The sequence below is a fragment of the Gopherus evgoodei genome, chromosome 6 (genome assembly GCF_007399415.2).
Source record: "Gopherus evgoodei ecotype Sinaloan lineage chromosome 6, rGopEvg1_v1.p, whole genome shotgun sequence".
Lineage (NCBI taxonomy): Eukaryota > Metazoa > Chordata > Testudines > Testudinidae > Gopherus > Gopherus evgoodei.
Genome location: NC_044327.1, coordinates 34,419,593 through 34,436,077, shown reverse-complemented (window position 1 = coordinate 34,436,077; position 16,485 = coordinate 34,419,593).

The window sequence follows — 16,485 nt, the reverse complement described above, 5'->3', positions numbered from 1 at the left end:
GTACACACATACGACACCCAGAATAAATCATCAGAAGAAAGAGAAACCTCTTTAAGGCAGGTAAAAGAAGTGCTTAACAGGAATACTTTACTGAAAAGAATATCTGGTTCAGTTTTCTCTGTTTGATCTCTGCTGGCTTGTATTGGTCACTCACTATTCTAGACTGCAGCAAGTTCACCACTTAAAGGGAACACAGATAATGTTGGTGGGCCAAATATTTGACCTAACTTTCTCTTGATTTTTATTAGCTCCATCTACTAATTGTTTTTTTACCCCTGAAAGTTAAGAAAGAAAAATACTGCCACCACCAGCTCGATACTCAGAAAAAACTCACCGTCATGAATTTGTCTTCAGACTGGATTGGAAGGCAGGAAGGGTGTGAGTGTCGGGGGGAGGGGCAGTGGGGAATAGCCAGGAAACAGATTAGTTTCAGGATTCCAAAGGATTAATTAAAACAATCTGGAAAAATATCACTGAAAATATTTTAAATACCTTGAAATTGTCCTTTTAAAAGGTGCTAATTTATGCCTTTCATGTAATATTCACACAAGTTCTGTGGTTGGTCTAAAGCATTTGAAGTGGGAAGTTGCACTGTACTTTATACAACTCAGGATATAAGAAACCAGATTTTTCAGCTTAACAACATAGATTCTAGCCTATGTAAACTAGAGTGAGGAAAACAATGTTCTGTGTAGCATTTACGGAGTGACTCACTACAAAGGAGAGAAAGAGGTGCAACTATGGAGATCAGCACCATGAGATGGCAACACACCGTAATCAAAGGAGGGGCACGCTCATGAATACAGGACACCCAAAGAAACAAATGGGTAAATATGTGAGAGAGACGATTGGGGGGCTAATAAAGTAGAGCATGAGTAAAGATTAGTTGCATAAGTAAGGGCTGCAGGACTAAGTCCTGCATTTTGCCAAGTCTTAATTGAAATTTCATACTCTGTAAAAAAACTAACTAAAGCCCACACAATGAGGTTCTGACCAAATTGTCAATGAGAGTTCTCCCATTATCTTCAGTATGACCTGACTCTAGGAACTGCTGCTGGATAAGACCTTAAGTCCTTAATATTTAGAAAAAATAGAAGCTAGAGCTTAGCAAAACTCAAATAATTTAGATGTTTCATTCAGATAAGCATAGCAAACATTCACTGCTTATTGATATTGTTTAAATTTGCAGGTTCAAAGTACCACAAGCTCCCTCATCTCTGGCTGCAGCGAGTGGTGCTTAGATAAATTTCCCTTCAGCCCAGGTAAGCCAACCAAGTTCCCCTCATTAGATTTTCCATCACTAGCATGGCCTATTTTTATGCATACTATACAGGTCAATTTAAGAATGCACAATACCTCATTAGCACTTAACCACATAAAATATGTTTCTTTAAAGGGTGTGTGTTTTGTTTTTACTGAAAAATAGGCAGGCTGCTAAACTTTATTTTCTTCTGGAAAGACAAAATGTGTTTTCCTTCCATTTTTTTCCATCTGAAGAGAGAAGGAAAAATACATTACAGTTTTCCTTATTTTTCTTCCTGACTGACATTCAAATACCAGAAATGGCAAGATTTTAAGGAAAAATAATTCATTTACGACTATAAATATCCAAGATACATTTAGCTAGGAGGAAACAGATGACCTAACACAAGACTAGATCTTGGCAAGTTTACTTACATTAGCTGAACTCTGCCAATTAAATTCCAGCCAGCTGGTTGCTTCTAATCCTCTCTTGTTCAGTTTGTTTCTGTGATATTGTAGGTGTTTTTATGCCACATCCATCCATCACTTGAAACTCCAAACAGAAAACATTCTGGGTGAGAACAGAATACAGATAAAATGTCTGGGGGCTCACTAGAGTGGGGAGGAGGCCAATAGCACTTAGAAAAATGTGAAACTTCATCACACCCCTCTAACTCCGAAGTTAGCAACCATCAAAAAAACCTCACTAATTTAAAATAGGAGTCAACCTACTGCCCTAGTAGTTTAGTTAACGGGACACCTCGACATTAGCCAAATGACCCTTTCTTAACCCCAGTTTAGATTGTTTCTCACCCAGGGTATCAAAGAGGAGGGCAAAGAGAAGTCAAGGAAGAGGACTGAATAGCTACTGGGCTGCCTTTCCTGCTCACATACTATAGTCAGTTAGCTTGGTTCCTCTACACACTTTGAAATTGTTTCTTTCTAATTACTGTTCCCAATTTCTTATATTCACTTTGCCTTTTTAAAAACTTTGCTTTACTACTTTAACAGCACTAACATGCAAACCAACCGGCTGTTTTACTTCCATGGCGAGTCTTTGTGACTAATTCTCTTTTAAATGTGAGACTGTAGCCCTCAAGATTACAGGGGAAGCCCATGTTCATATCTGAATGCAGTTTAACATATGCAGAGCTGGTGCAAGGGCTGAACAGAATGTCTAAACAAAGAGTACCTAGTTTGATTTCTAACAGGGTGGAGGGGAAAAACAAAGGGAAAATACACAGAGAAAAGAAATAATTACATGGGAACTTGATTTGTCACAGTCTCTTTGCATCAATGAGCTGATGGGAAGAGATGGATGTGTGGTCCTGTCAGAGGAAAGAAATTCACTTTGCACACAGCTTTGACTCTGTAAATGGCACTAGGATAACATGACTACAGTCTTATTACTTCTGACAACTTTCAGCACCTTTTAATGCATGAAATTAAACACAAAGTATGGCAGAACGAGAAAAAACTCCAGCCCAATAAACAAGGCTCTGATGATTTATAAACTCAAAACAGGACAACAGTAGGGTATGGCTCCCAGTTTAAAAATAAGCACATAGTACTGTATCAGTAGTAAACATTTATATTATGGTAATGTGCAAGGGACTCAGTCAAAATCAGCGCCCTATTGTGCTGGGTGCTCTACAGCAGTGATTCTCACACTTTTCTTTTCGTGGACCACTTGAAAATTGCTGAGGGTCTTGATGGACAACTTGGTGATCTTTCCAAATGTTGTTTGTACCATTAGCTAACTACTGTAAAGTGCTTTGGATAAAAGTGCCATATAAAAAAAACATAATAATAATTAACGATTTTGTTCTACAAATAAAAGCACACAACTCATTTTAATATCAGTAGTCTTACCTTTCTAATGTGATGGATGTGCCCTCTCCCTCCATCTGTGGCAGCCCTGAGCTGGGGCTGGGAAGGAGGAAGGTCTCTCCACCGCCACAACGGCCACAGAACTGAGGCTGGGAAAGAGGGCCGTCCTTCCCTGGCAGCCGCAGCCCTGGAGTTGGGGAAAGTCACCTCTTTCTCTGGCTGCCACAGCCCTGCATGTCCCAAATTCCCTCCATCCCCTCTTCTCACTCCACTGCCCCCTCACACCTAACACCTATTGCCCCAAGGCCATAACCTGCATGGCTCCACTAATTAGGTGGGTGGCCTTTTGTTTTCTCGTGTGCGGCCGCCCAGGCGTATACCTTAGGGAGACTATCCATGGACCACCTGAATGGAGCTTGCAGACCACTTGTAGTCCATGGACCACAGTTTGAGAACCTCTGCTCTACAGAGATAGTGACAGCCGCACACCCTTGCGAACTTATAATCTAAAAGACAAAATAGATAAAGATAGGGGCAGGTATGGAACTTACAAATAAAATAATATGGTAAAGAATCGTCACAACTTCATTAGTTACATGCTTTTTGGTTTTCTCCTGGTTTGACTTTTTAAGACTGAGGAAGGGAATGAGTGAGGAATGGGAAAGTTCTTGCATTCGGATTTTAATTCCATGAGTAAATCAACACGTACTATTTTGCACACCTGTAACACTTTCTAATCAAGGAACTTTACAAACATTAGGATGAAATTGAACTTACTTCAGAAGACATATAGAAGGCCTTAGACACTACCCAAACACCACATGAAGGGACAAATCTTCATGGTGCAGATTGCCTCATGCATAGAGAAATCCTACATCTTATGGAGTACACCACTACAGGGAACCCTGTTCAGCTCGGGGAGAGTGGTGTGGTTGGCTAGGTGGAGCCCATCATTTCCACCCTAAGAGGAAAGACAAACTCAGCAGCTGTGGAGCAACTCTACAGCCTGCAAGAAAAGAGTTAGCCTCACCAGACTAGCAGGCTGTGTGCATCGCTTCCAGATGAGACACTTGGGCCTTGTGCAGGCTCTCCACCCTAAAGTCAACGTCACCCATTACAGCAGGATCTCCTGATTATAAGTTCTATGGCCCAGCTTCTAAGCTACCTTTTCCCTCTGCAGCCCTGTGGAACCCTGCTTAGTGCCTGACCCAAAGAACTGAGTCTCTTGTTGTTATGGGGTTGCACAGTGCTTAACACGATGGAACTTGGATCCATGACTGGGACATTAGCCACATCTCTATTACAACTAAATAATAATAATAGCAGCCCAACATCATATTTCTCTAAATTTCAAGTTTAATGTGAGCTACAATTTGAGTGGTTTATAATTTTTGTATTATGTACCAAATTTCTAAAAGCCTGTTAAATTAGATATCAAGTTATAAGTAGCATGACTAAAGGATTATTTCTGTTTACTGGCCATTCCGAAAAACTGGAAGAAAAAAAAATCCATTGGGTCACGCCAGATCTGAAAATCATGAAAATTTCCAGCAAATCAAATATATTGAATTATATGAAATATGTTGTTTGCACCACAACATTTGTTTGGGGCACTTTTAAAGGGCTAGATACCCAAAACAGCCAGAGTAGGAGAATGTGGTCTCCTTATAACTTTTAGCCCAGCAGTTAGGGCATGCACTTGGTGTGTAGGAGACCCAGGTTTAATTATCCCCTTTACTTGCTGTGGAGAACTGACTTGAACTTGACTCTTCTACACTGTAGGAATGTGTCCTACCCACCAGCTAGAGAGTCACTCTCATTCTCTGCCCTGGCCCAATGACTATTCATTGTCACCAGTGCAAAATACAGAGGTAACGTAACCTCTCTACTCCTACTCACTATTTCCATTTATACATCCAAGGATCACATTAGCCCTTTTGGCCACAGTATCATGGTAGGAGTTCACATCATTATCCATCATGACCCACAAGTATTTTTCAGTATCACTACCCCTACCGCCCAGGATAGAGACCCCCATCTTGTACATATTAACTCTTACACAGATTCAGTCTAATTAAAAATTGAGGCATAAACAATACAGGGAAAGTAATCAAAGCCAAATATCAATGCTAAACAAGAATATATATATTTAATAAAATATTTTGACTTGAGAAACATAAACAGCTATGAAAGAAAACAAGAGAAAGTTCAAGCACTTCCCAAATATGAAACTTAAATTACTTTAAAAATTTTGTTAAAAAACAAAGAAAAAATGCAAAACAAATGTTGAAATTGGCAAAGCTATGGAATTTAGGCCATTAGAAATTTCCCCTTTGCAGATGTCTCCCTTGGAAAGATCCAAGTGTCCCATTATTTTGAATTACACTGGATCTCTTTAATTGAATGGTGAATTTATTTCCTATTGTCCACATGGATGTCATATGCACTCCCTGGGTGAATCAATATTAGTTAGACATTATTAAAACAACACTACTGAATTTGTAACTTGAAACTATTGCGTCCTTATTTTCCAAGTAAATTTCTAAGAACTCTGTAGAGACGTCAGCCATCTTGTTCTCAGAATTGCTACAGTCTATTACAGAGGGGAGAAACTCTGGAATCTCTTGTGGGGTCATATTTTTTCTTCTTTGTAGGGTTTTTTGTTGTTGTTTAAAATAAAAAAATCACTGAAAGCACATGCTTTGCTCTCTTTGGGTGAAAATAAACACGACGATATTTTATGTTTCAAATATCTTATTAAAGGTCAGTGTATTCCAATGTATTGTAGAAACACCTAGGGAAATAATGTAATATCCACCTAAATCTCCAATGAGTTCATTAGGATTAGCACCTTGACACTAGATACCAAATTAATAATAATGACAACAGACATTTAAAATAATGTAGTGTCATTATCAGTGCTGTAATTGCAACTCTAAGAGCTCTTCATAGGCCAATGCTGAATTATAATAATCAAATTTACCACGATTAATTTAGCTTTATTTGATCTGGTGACAATAAATTAACACATTTCTAAATCTCTTTGGCATAAAGGGTAGAGTCGTTAGTGGAGTCCACTTCAAACAGAGACAAAATAAAATCCAGTCTGGGATTTAGCAAAAACCACTAGTTAATGAATTATGCTGGGAGACTCAAGGAAACCTCTAACTGTGCAATACAAACTTCATCAGCTAATATGTTTCAACTACAACAGCCGTCCTCTCCATATGCTAATCCCAGATGGAATATTTTAACATCCCTAAAATGGAAGTCTAATAATACCTTTGGTAAAAAGTAATGTTTCCACAGCTGCTCAGTCTTTGGAACTGATGTTGAACTTGTACTGATCTTAGTACATGGGAAGGGGGAGAAAACAGAGTTTCCTGTTTATCCTGGGACCTGCAGTCACAAGGTTTGATTATTCTCTAAGGGCCTGATCTAGTGCACGGAAGTCAATGAAAGAGATTCTAAGTAATTTCCCCTCCCAGTTCTATTTGTAGGTGGATGTTATAGTCACAGTGAAACAACATGTGAGGACATAGGCACTGCAGGGTTTTTATTCCTTCCCGCCACAATGCCCTTCCCCCTCCCTGTGCAGGTGGGCAAGCAGGGACAGAGACTCTGCTCCTCCTCCCTCGAACTAAGAGCTGAGTGAGTACGGAGACAGAAGTAATCTGTTGTTGGCTTATGGCAAGATTACTTTCCCCCTTCCGCCAAAAGGAAAAATCATGTAATGAACTGAGGCTGTCCTGGGGTGGCACAACGCTACACTGCCTCTTGCTCAAGGCAGATTTTAAGGCCTGTACAATTTAATACAAATGAAGCCAACCAGACACCGTAGAAGTCAGTCTAAAGACCTACACACTTCAATAGAGAATGCCATCCTTTCTTCAGATTTTTTAAATGATCCTGCAGATTTCTATAACAGGGCTGTAAATTTCTGTTATATTCTCTAGGACAGTCCAAAAGTCAAAAAATAGGTAACAAGTTCTATAATAATTCTCCATGAAGGCAGAAGTAACAAATGCCACGGATGGGATTAGAAGCCAAAGGTAAAATACTAACTCCATTGAAATAGATCTGTAGCTCCTACTGTCTTCAATGGAGCCAAGAATTCACTACAGATATTTTGGGCTCCCAGTCCTATTCTCAGACACTTTGACAGCATTGCTTTCTAACAGCATTAAGTTTGTGCTTGGATTGCCTTGCAGGGCTTGAAAACCACAAAAATACACATTTGATACACATATTGAGCTGAGAGGCTCAATCACGTCACCTTGTTATACATTGGGATGTCTGTTTTCTCTGTTAAATAGTTTGCAACAAGCACTTCAAAGCACCTTAGAGACACGGCACCTGTATTTGCTGCACCTAAATGACGTTTTCACTCTTTAGAAGAAAGAGCAATGTTGTTCTAGCATGCACAGAACATATGCTAATCAGCTGTACTCTTCAGGCACAAATGAGATAATGTGCTCATTGTTTAGACACTGGAATTGTTCATTACAAAATGACACAGTGTTTGCCAATTTTGTCTTCATTATAAATGTAAATATTAACTGGCGATATGCAAAAGAATACAAAAAGTCAACAGCAATTAATTGGCTTCTGCAGTAATTAGCAACTGTAAGGCAAACACTTAGGAACCGTTGTAATTGTCTGCATTAGGAATACACCTCCTGTACAGATCTAATTAGCAATTTAAATAGTTCAGAAATTATATGCCTCTTGCCTTTATACTCCCTGAAGTACTGTTCATTAATGGGGGGAAAAAAATTGCTAGTAAATGTCATTTGCATTGTCTCATGTTAAGAGCTCTACATCAAAGTCTCTGCATTATTGCCTCATACTGAATAATACAGAGCTGTGGCTTGTGGACCAATACAGCTGTAATTAGGCAATGATTCCTTTGTAAACAGGAGGCACAAAAACTTGACAGGAGCTTACTTTGCTCTGAGGTAACTTGTTCACAATTTAAGCCATAAATAAGAAAAAGCGGAGGTACATTCGGGCTGCAGCTACCCAAAAAAGGCTAGGATTAACGCGGTCACTATGAGCTAGAGCTGTGTTGACAATGTGGTTTAGCACAGGCCTGGTCTGGGTTCTAATGTGCCAGGGCTCAAGGTCATAAAGGTGTTGTGTTCAGAGTCATGGCTGGCACCAAGCATGTAAGCATGTGCTTAAATCTGCCAACCTATCATGTTTGAATACTACTACTTGTAGAACTGCTGTTGCAGTGCCAAGGAAATCAGCAATGGTAATACAGACATGATGTCCCCCAGAGTAGTACATGAGTGCTGAAGTATAACAATATTCACTGGGAAACAGAATTAGGGATACCACCTCCATTTGGGATATATCAATTTTTGTACATTGCATGCCTGATTCTTTGTTTGTTCCACTATTTCTGCACCATTATACCAGTGGCTCAGGGTCAGTGCAGAATCAGGCCCGGGGAATCCCACCAATGTAGGGGATATCACTGAATGGAGAACCACTACTGTAGCTGCTTTACATGCACATTTCTATTATTGTAAAGTGCTTTCCTGGAAAAAAACAAAAACAAAAAACGGTATGGCGGGAGCATCTGAAACAGAGAACGGGGCCCATGTTTCTCTCTCCCACGCCACAACCTGAACCCATTAACCAGTCTCAGATATTGCCCCAGATCCACAAAGCTATTTGATTTCAATGGAAGATAGGAGTCTAAATACTTTTGTGGATCTGGGCCATAATCTTTATCAGATGATTGGAGCACCCTTTCTATGGGATATACAAGCCAGGGAGGAGACTCATTAAATAGCTGAGTATCAAGATAACATAAGGGTTGGTAGTTTTGCATTAATTTTTCCAATGTAATTTTCCTCAAAAGTAAATAGTTTTGCCCTCAATAATAAAATCTTTCTATTGGCTTTTATTGCAAAATTCTTTAAACACTCACACTTTGATTGCCAATTAAAAAGTCATTTTGATGGAAAAGTTAAGATTATTCACAAGGGTAAGAGCCAGGATGTCTGATCTTTTCTTGCACATTCCACCCATCTCCTGTGTACCCATGTAAGGCACCAAAATAATTTGGGCCTTTCTTGGGAAAATAAAAGATACTATATGGCTTTTATTTTTTGGCATTTAAGATTTTCAGTAGAGAGAGTGTCTTATTTCTGAAGTGACTAAAAATTTCAGCCAATTTCCCTATCATTTACCAAAGCCAGTAGTGGGTGGGGGGGAGAACCAAGATAGGGGATATAAATTTGCTGCAGTAAACATATGCACCTAAAGGCACAGAATTCCTTCTTCAAGGCCTGCTGTTACTCTCAGCCTTAATGGGTCAAATTTATCCATTGCAGTCAATGAAGTTACACCAGGGATGGTGATTTGGCTACTTAGTGCTGAAATTAGTTCTAATAGTCGATCACTCTTCTGATGTGCACTATGTAGACTATATTGATTATACAATGTCAGCAGGATTCTTTTTGACAGGTTGTGCAAAACTCCATGCTGGAAAATGATTTCAAGGTTCTGCAGACTCATTGGTACATTTAACTGCCTATGGAGCTGAGAGTTTTGGAAACAAAATGCTTAAAAAAAAAAAAAGGCTGGTCCAAGTAATTACAAGGAGCACAAATCATTCACGTTACTTACTCTAGCACCAATCACAATGTCTGTAGGTGCTCATACAAATATTTTAAAGTTCAAACCACAGCCTGGATCCCATAAACACATGTGCACATTCAACCTTTTACATGAGAGCTGTTCCATTGACTTCAATGGAAATATTTACATACATAACATTAAGCTCATAAGGAAGTGTTTGCAGAATCAGAGTCCAAGAATTCCTTTTAAAAAAATTAAATTAAATTAAAAAAAAACCAGAGCAAGCAATTTACCTTATGAAGTCAGCCCTGACCAAAAAACACCCCTGCCACAAATCACTGGGGGGGAGAAATCACAACTATCATCCCTTGATCAACTCAATCCCTCAAACCACACTGGCTCAGGAGACTGAGAAACAGAGGAGCCTTACAGCATGTCCTGAGATTTGACAAATTTGGGCTCTGGTGGACTGAGGGACAGTGAAGATTCCAGAGTCCAGGACCCTACCTGGAAAAAGTTCTTCTAACACACCCTTCTCCTATATCAAGGGTCTGTTAGCACACACACCTCCATTGATTGTAGCTGCAGTTGCATCACACTTGAGAGGTAATAGGACTGAAAGTACTGAGCCACTTATGGATCAAAACAAATACATTAAACTCCACTCAAACTACTTGGCCTATAGACTATAGAAAGTTACTTGTGTAATCCTCTTCTCCACTAGCTGTGCTATTCATGACAGCCTTCACCAATCTTCTGACAAGTTTGGAGTTGCTGCTTTCCTTAATAATAGTACTGCCATATCATAAGCCACACCACCTCCCCCACCTAGTTACCTTAAAATAATCTTCTGTCCCCAACCAATGTCGTAGATCTCAGTGTTTTTTCAGGCCATGACATCACATTTTAACACAACTCTGGTCTCCTGATTTCACAACGTTCCTTTCCACATCCAGGCTGAATTCATAAGAGTGGACTTCATTCAGCAAGTTTTATTCCACCTTATTTCTTTTCTGCTACTGAATATGTGGGCCTCTAAGCAGTAAGCCAGTGTCACATTTAAGCTCATTATTTATATATCGCCCCACAGGTCTGAATAGTGTTAAGAGACACATAATATACTGGTCCCTGCCACAAACTGCTTACAATATAAATTAGACACCATACAAGCTGGGATGTAAATAAACACTGGGTAGGGGAGAAGCTATAGGCAAAGAGACAGATTTTTATATCCTACCAATTAATGCAGTAATAGACCTTGGCCTGTGGAATCTCTTTTTACTGATAGCAATAGTCTGTTGCATCAGCACTTATTCTTTGTTTAGTTTATTCTATAGTGCAGTGGTTCTCAACCAGGGGTACATGTACCACTGGGGTTATGCAGAGCTCTTCCAGGGGGTACATCAACTCATCTAGATATTTGTCTAGTTTTACAACAGGCTACATAAAAGCACTGGTGAAGTCAGTACAAACTAAAATTTCATATGACTTTTTTTATACTGCTTTATATACTATGCACTGAAATGTAAGTACAATATTTATATTCCAATCGATTTATTTTATAATTATATGTGACAATGAGAAAATAAGCAATTTTTCAGTTAGCAGATGCTGAGACACTTTTGGTTTTTTATATCTGATTTTGTAAGCAAGTTGTTTTTAAGTGAGGCTTAACTTGGGGGGGATGAAAGACAAATCAGACTCCTGAAAGGGGTACAGTAGCCTGGAAAGGTTGAAAGCCCCTGCTATAGTAGACCTTGAAACTATAGAGGAAGTTCAGATACTTAGATGGCCAAGAATAAAGTCTCCCCAAAATCAGTGATTCCAGCCCCCAAGTGTCCAAAAAAATCATGAGTGTAGTCTCCCTAAAAGTGTGAGATTTTTAAAAAGAATGGATTAGGGGTCCTGTTTATTTTCTTTCTGGTCTTTTAAGTACAGCTGGTTAGAAAACAGGAAAGGAGTGGGTTTCCACAGAAAATTTTGACTTAGTCAAAGTACTTTAAAAAAATGGTTTTCAAAGCTTTCAGATTTTTTACTTTTGATTAAAAAAAACTCCATTTTTTTCACAGAAAGACACTCCCCCAACCCCCCAAGTCAGTCAAAAAAGCCAGTGTTCCACAGAAAAAGTTTTGTTGGACATTTTTTGGCCAGGCCTAGTTTTAATTCCTTAAAATGAACCTCATTCAGGCTTTTCTCCACAACCACCAGGGGTAGAAACTTGCTTTCTTAGAAAATGAAAGCTGAGATTTTCTTGTGATCAGCTGAGGCCAGGTGCTGGTGCTTTAGGTAGAACATCAAGTATCCTAGAGTCGTCATAAGATCATGAGAGCTGGCAATACTAAATCCTGTATATAGTTTAGAAGGGTCAAATTTTGTGCTAAGTCCTTCCCCTTACCACCATGCCTAAAAGCTCTTGAAAATCCTACTGCATCTTGAGAACAATTAGATTCATTTATAAAGTATTTGGCTACTGCGAGTACAGCCTTATCATGCTATTGAAGAGGCATAAACTCACAGCACGGCTTCAGCAAGAAAAGATAGCATATGCTTTGCAACACAAAGAGCAAACAGCCAACTGTTGTCAAAAAGCAATCACCAACTTTTGTGCATATGTCAGACCAAAGCACAGTTTAGATTTTAACTTTGAACAATGCAAGTATCTATGTTACTATTCACCTTCCTTTTTCCCAACCTAGCCTCCAGCTACAAGATTTGTAATCCGTATTGAATTCTTGAGAATCAATTTTGCATGGGCAGCTACCTAGAGCAACAATTAATGACACACTAACTTCTTGCTGTGACTATTTTAGTGTTAGTTCAGCACTTCCTATGTCAGATTGAATGCACATCCCTAAAGGGACGCTATCCACTTACCTTGGCATCCAATATATAAACAGCCAAATCACTATACTTTGGATATAAAATCAAAATGTTGGATCACTGAATACAAGTTTAATACACAACTGAGAATGTGTAATTGAGGTGCCTGGAATTGTTTGTTTGCTTATTAGTGAAAAATTGCTTTTTATCAAACAGCAAGCACCAGCATCTGCGGGGTCAAGGGATCACTTTAGTTACAGAGTTTAAGGCCGAAAAATCCTACAGTCAAGAAGAACAACTGTGGCAATCAGAGTAAAGGTCTTTGCAAGTCCTCTTTCATTGTTTAGTTTAGTAACATCTTGCTTATGAGAAACCAAATACATTATGCAGTCAAAGCTTAAATATAGGCTCATGCTTTATGGTGGTTTAGTTCACAGAAAGCAACTGTATAACTAAATCTTGACAATCACTATATTCCCAAAGAAGGTGTGTTGGAAACAAATAAATAATGTCGTACGTATAATTAGAGATGGGCAAATACTACTTAAAAATGTCCATAAATATTTACTCCAACTGCTGTTATTGCTGTGGCAACGAACAATCTCATCAGAGATTAGAACCCCATTCTGCTTAGCAATACATTCAAAAATACACATAAAGAGAGTCTAGAAATAAATATGTTCCCTTTAATCTACCTAGGTTTAGTTTCTGTGAACCTTAATCCTATAAAGTTTTATGAATATAAACATTCACAAAAAGTGAATTTCAAAGTGACGTGTGTATTTGCAGGAATTTTAAATTCACATCCATAAAGCACTTCTGGCATAAATATTAAATACCCTATTGCTTACTATCCAATCACAAATGATCATCACAGCTTGCATAGCAAACATCTAGTATTAGAGTTCACAATCATCCCATAAAGCTAAAAAACTTATTTAAAAATATCATTTAATACTTCTGAAAATTTGAAGAAGCCATAATTTGTAAGTATAATTTTGTGTTTGTACTTATTACTTATATATATTATTTGGTAGCCTCAACTGAGATTGGGGGCCTGTCATTCATTTATACTGTATTTTGAATAAGTGTGTTAAATTTTCAAATCTTCATCTCTTTTCATGGCTTTGCATGTCATGGTGAATACTTTTAAAAGTAGAAGCTAGCGAGCTCTGAAAGGTAACCTTGTTCAAATGGCACTGTGGCATTCTGTGTTCTTCTAGTTTATTTGTATGAATGGTTATCAGCATCACTTTGAAAAAAAAAGAGAAAATATTCAAATCACACTGTTTTGTTTATCAAATAGGAACTTGAAACGCTGAGCTGAAGCGTGAACAGCAATGCGAAATCACCTTTGTTAAGAAACTGTGGCATAAGGGCAGCTTTGAGAATAATACGGGATTTCTGAATTATTGCTGTAGTTATTTTCTTGGAAATAATAGTTCATACAATAATTTGCTTCCAATACTGTATAAATGAATGAGATTATTAAGTGATAGGTAATTTATTGTGCTCTAGGTCTTCCCATCGAGTCTACAAGTTATGAAAAAAGGAAAACGTTTATAATTCATTTCAAAATACAGATGCAATAGGCATCCTTCTCTCTAAGACTTTCTAAAAAAAAAAATTCACAGCTAAGAGCTCCTTTTGGGTTTAAGCCCTGCTCCTCTTTCTCTCTTTCTAAGTGCTTAAAATTGCTTTGGAAGAGGTGGTTTTCATAATAGTTTCTCTTCACTTTTACAAAGATCATTTTACTAATGACCCTATTAAAGCCAACTGAAAGTCCTCCACTGATTTCACTGGACACTGGATAGGGCTTTAAATTCCCAGGTGGAAATAGGCATCATTTGGCCAGCTAAGCACTACCCAGGCCTTTTTGCCCCTCCTCATTACTAACCTCTGCAAATCACTTTAGCTTCCCTAAAGGGAACACTTCTGCATGGATTGCCGCACTAGGTAAATTAATTCACCAAATTGCTTCACTTTATCATTTCCAAATCTTAACTTAAGCTTCCTTTTTGAAAGGCCCGTTATTCTTTGTACTTTATGGAAACCAATACAGTACCTTATTCCCTGATGGACCTGCTTGGTTGCTTATTTAAAAGTTTCCATAGCCAGTGCTGATAAACCCCCCACAGAAGAGAAAGGACATACACCTCCTAGAAACTCTCATTATAAGGACAGCTGCAACAAGTTTTTCTACTTATAAAAAAGAAAAGACAATACTAAAGCAAAACCACAATGTTTGTAGAGCTTGTTAAACACTAAAACATTTGGCAAGTTTCACTCTTCTCTAACCTGGTAGGACTGATGCTGTAGGGCTCCTTTCATTATGTTGCTTTTGCTCCTGCTGCTTTTAAACCTCCAGGTCACAAAAGTTGATAATCTGGGTTATGTACTGACAGTCACATCATCTAAGAGTGACTATCACAAAAAAAGAGCTTGGTAAATAGAGTTAAACAACTGGTGAAACTTCCAGTTTTCAGTGGATTCAAGAAACGTAAAATATTGGGTGACATTTTCCTGCACAATGGAGGAAAAAGAAAAGCATTTTTCACGGAGGAAAAAAAAACCCATGAGTGACCTCCACATTCTTCCTCTCTAACATAAATATTATACAATGTGTGGAACAGCTGCTGCTGTTAGGAAAGAATGTGAATGAGGCTGCAGAGATCAAAGGTCATCCTCCATCTTGAAAAACTGAAATTAGGACTGTGGCCAATAAGAGAATTTGGTTGCTCCTGGGTTTTGTGTAATTATGTAACAAAAATAAATTTAGTTGCTAAAACAAACTCCCCATGCTCTAAAAAGATGATGACATACAGGCCTTGGGATTTATACTGTACAGAAGGCCATGTCAAGGCAGATTCAAAGAAAATGAAGTCTGGGCTATCTAGCAGTGTATCCTGCATCATCTGCTAGCTGATAACATGCTCAGGACATGCTGGACTACTACTGCCAAAAGCTACCAGCCCTGCTACCCTCAGTAAGTTTCCTTTAAACTTTGGTTCAAATTTTCTGCTGGCATAACTCCAGTGAGTTAGTAGAATTATGCCAGCAATGCATGTGTCCCTTTGAATCAGCATTATTCCTGCTGTTATTAACAAAAGCAATACATTCTGGGATTTAAAAGCGGCTGAAAACAGATGCAGGAGATCCATGTTGGTTGAAGACAAGTAAGCAATAAGGAACTGGATTGTGCAGGTCAAACATCAGGACTGGAAGGACAGAATAGTGTGGTGGATAAAGCAGAGGAGAACTGGTATATCTCTCACAAGAGAATGTCAATATTCCAGAATTTTCAGTGCATTGACAAAACTGCAAAACCACAGTCTTTGAATGAGTTTGAAATTTGGCAGTCTTTCATTCTACATTTACATTCTACATTCACCATTATAACCATATTATCTGAGGAAGAAAAGGGAAAGAGATATTTAAGATAAGAATGATTGCTAGATTTCTTGTGGCTATTCATCAGAAATGCATCTGAAAAACAGGCCAGGAAGCCACACTCCTTATTTGGAAATGGAAAAAAATCATAATCCAACAAAACCTGTCCTTAAATAACTAGATGCCCCAAAACATTGAGCGGCTGAACTGGGAAAGGAGAATCCTTTGTTGCACAAAGTTCTCACGTAGTGCAAGTTCTTATAAGGTTACTGCCAAATCACTTTATCTGGCTCCAAAACCCACCACGTGTATTCTGTACAGGAAGTTATATTTTGAGGCATAATCTATACTGATAAAAAATAGAAAGGTCACAGTGAAAATCTTGGAATCTTTCTTCCCTTCCTCATTTCTTCCTTCCTGTAGCAAAATCTTTACAAAAAAGATCTTGGAACATTTAAAAAGGTCCTGCATTTGAACAAGTTTTTCATTAATATCTGTGAACTACTACTTTGATGCAGACTTAAAGTCTCTAAAAATAACAGCAAGAACAACCTTGACTAATACGCTTGGCTAGATGGCATAGTATGTGGCTGACACTATCAGAAGCAG